Source organism: Gossypium arboreum, chromosome 1 (assembly GCF_025698485.1).
Source record: "Gossypium arboreum isolate Shixiya-1 chromosome 1, ASM2569848v2, whole genome shotgun sequence".
NCBI classification, from domain to species: Eukaryota; Viridiplantae; Streptophyta; class Magnoliopsida; order Malvales; family Malvaceae; genus Gossypium; species Gossypium arboreum.
Window position 1 is genome coordinate 83,363,866 of NC_069070.1, and position 3,568 is coordinate 83,367,433.

The 3,568-nt window shown below is 35.9% G+C and overlaps 1 non-coding gene across 1 annotated transcript; it reads right to left on the reverse strand.

The window, feature by feature from the left end:
- Positions 1-859: 859 nt before the first annotated feature.
- LOC128282588 (small nucleolar RNA R71) lies at positions 860-966 on the reverse strand. Its single transcript, XR_008272914.1, has one exon. It is a non-coding gene; the product is annotated as a small nucleolar RNA R71 (small nucleolar RNA).
- Between the last annotated feature and the right edge of the window lie 2,602 nt (positions 967-3,568).

The following is a 3,568-nucleotide window of genomic DNA, read 5'->3' on the forward strand; positions in this document are numbered from 1 at the left end:
TTTAATTTTCTTAAGTTTTTAATCACCCTCTTTAAACAAAATATTTTTCTTCACCAAAGTGTTTTAAATTGCATTTATAAATAATCCTTTCCACAGTCCCTGTAGGTACGATAACTCGACATTTACTTGTCACTTTATTACTTGTTTCGATTGTGTACACTTGCACATTTCCGTCGTTCCAAGTTTTTGGCGCCGTTGTCGGGGACTATTTTAAAAAGTCATTACTTTTGAATTTGTTAGTTTACATTTTGGTTTATTTTTTTCTGTTTAATTTTTAACTTAATTAATTTTTCTGTGATTATTTCATGTGTTTATGAGTATTGACCGAATTATTAACCTACTCTCTATAGACCCTGAGATAGAAAGAACTTTTTGATAGCGAAGAAGACAAGTAAATCAGATGAGGACTGAAGAGATGAACTTCAAAAATCCAATCCAAGGAAACGGAGCAAACCCTGGTCAAAATCCTATCCTTATTGCTGATGATAGGGATAGAGCTTTAAGATAGTATGCTGTGTCAATACTTAATGATCTTAATCTGGGTATTAAGAGACTCGAAATTGAGGCACAACAGTTCAAGCTGAAGCAAGTCATGTTCCAGATGCTTCAGACAATGGGCCAATTCAGTGGAATGCCTACCGAAGATCCTCACCTACACTTAAGACTAATTATGGAGGTGAGCGATTCTTTCAAGTTAGTCGGTGTACCCAAAGATGCATTACGATTGAAGCTATTCCCATATTCGCTGAGGGATAGAGCTCAAGCCTGGTTGAACTCATTGCCATCGAACTCAATTTCCACATGGCAAGAGTTAGCAGAAAATATTCTTATGAAGTATTTCCCGCCTAGCAAGAATGCTAAGTTGAGGAATGAGATCACTGCCTTCCAACAAATGGATGATGAGTCCTTGTATGAGGCATGGGAAAGGTACAAGGAGTTATTATGAAAGTGCCCTTATCATGGAATCTCACATTGTATCCAACTTGAGACATTTTATAATGGTCTCAATGCTCACACGAGGATGGTAGTGGATGCTTCTACTAATGGTACTCTCTTTTCTAAGTCTTATAATGAGGCTTGTGACATTATCGAGAGGATTGCCAGTAACAATTACTAATGGCCAACCAACCGAGCAGCGTTAGGAAGACGAGTTGCTGGAATACATGAAGTAGACACTCTTACTTCACTCGCATCTCAGGTATCATCAACATCCTCAATGCTTAAAAATCTTACTACTAATGGGTCTAACAGTTTTGCAGCACAACCACCAAATCAATTTGAAAATATAGCCTGTGTTTATTGTGGGGAAGGACATTTGTTCAAAAAATGTCCATCAAACCCAGAATCCATGTACTACATAGGTAACCAGAACCAAAATTGAGGAAGGCAAGGACTGCAATCCAATTTTTATAACCCATCGTGGCAAAACCACCCGAATTTTTCCTAGAGTAACCAAGGAACTGGAACCAGTAATACTTACGCCCAACCTAGGTCGACCCAGCCACCAAGTTTTCCCCAACAAGTTCAGAAACCAACCCAACCTGAACCATCCAATGGCTTAGAAAATCTATTGAAGGTACACATGGCCAAGAATGACGCCTTAATCCAAAGCCAAGTAGTTACATTGAAAAACCTAGAAAACCAAATGGGTCAGCTTGCAACTGAACTCAGGAACCGACCAGAAGGTGCTTTACCTAGTGATACGAAAAATCTGAAGAATCCTGGGAAAGAGCATTGCAAAGCATTAACATTGAGGAGTGGAAAGACAGTAGAGCCCAACACCATTGAAGCTGAAAAGGAGCAAGCTGATGCTCAAGAATCAAAGGAAGTTCAACCGAGCATTGAAATTCTAGTTTCACAAGAACCAGAATCTTCAAAACTCGACAAGGTAATTTCAAAACCAGCTAATTTTGATCAACTAACAACCCCGTCAGATGGAGAATTGCCACAGAAGACAATCAACCAGTTCCAGTAAAGAAACCACCACCACCCTACCCTCAAAGACTTCAAAAGCAGAAGCAGGAGATTCAATTCAAGAAGTTCCTAGACGTATTCAAGCAACTTCATATCAACATCTAGTTGGTTGAAGCACTTGAGCAAATTCCGAACTACGTCAAATTCATGAAGGATAGTCTGTCCAAAAAATGAAGACTCAGAGAATTTGAGACGGTATCTCTAACGAAGTGTAACACCTCTTACCCGTACCCGAGGCTGGGATAAGGTACGAGGCGCTATCGGACAAACATACAAACATTAAACTAAAATACGGGCCATAAAATTTCATTCATATTTCAAAACGTTCATTCACTTACACATAGTCCCTTATTTGAGTCTACGAAGCCCAAAATTTACTTTAGAAAGGGTTCGGGACTAAACTGAGAACTTACGAAAATCTTGGAAATTTCATGCTTTAAGGCTCCATACGCCGGTGTCCCAAAGTCGTGTTCCATACACGGCTGAGACACATAGTCGTATTTTTGCCTGTGTGGAATATACCTAGGCTATTTTCCAAGCTTTGGTCAAACTTAATCTCTTACACACTTATACAAAATCAAAAGCATATAACACGGTATTCATTTATTGATTAAATATTCTCAATTAAACCACAAACATAGCATTTGTATGTCATCATACATGTGTCTCTCATACTCATTTTACCTTGTTTATTATAGTACCACTTATACATTTATACCAAGATTATCATCTTACCAAATATCTTCAGCTTAATCATCAAGCATTCATATTTAAAACTAGATCATATCTTTATAAAATACCACAATTCAGATGCACAAAATAACATGTTTGCCTGAAACATTTCAATTCAACTCCATACCCAACAAGCATTACATTAAGACTAGTCATATATATATATACATGTCATGATACATATCATTCTCTTTCTGTTTTCTTATAAACACATATCATTTATTTCATTATATCAATATTTCATATACCATAGTTTCCATGTATTCCACATATATTTATTTTCCTCCTCCTCCTCTCCATTCCACATCCTTAATGTATATAGCATTCTTGTAAGTACGATTTCACAATTTACTAATAAATGCTCACATCAAACTGTCCACACGAGTCATAGTCACTTACTTATTTATAATTTGATCTACAGAGCTCCAAATTAAGATCTGTAAATTTCCCCTAAAACTAGACTCACATATCTTTCCACCATATAATTTTCATAATTTTTGGTTCAGCCAATTAGTATAGTTTATTCATTAAAATTTCTCCTATTTCACTTTCGACAGATTCGACCTCTCTTCACTAAAAGTTAATTATCTCACAAGATGAACTCGATAATGTTCTTGTTGATTTATCTTGAAAATATACTCATTAAGGATTTTAAAATATAAGTTTAAGCCTCTAATTATTTTTATCCAAATTTTTTTGATTTTCCAAAGTTGAAACAGGGGATCACGTAATCATTCTGAACCAGTCTCACAAAAACATAAATATCTCAAAATATAGAACTCTTTTTCTTTCTTTGTTTCTTTTTTATGAAAATAGAGGCATTAAGCTTTAATTTTATATCTCATTCAGTCTTTGATTCAAT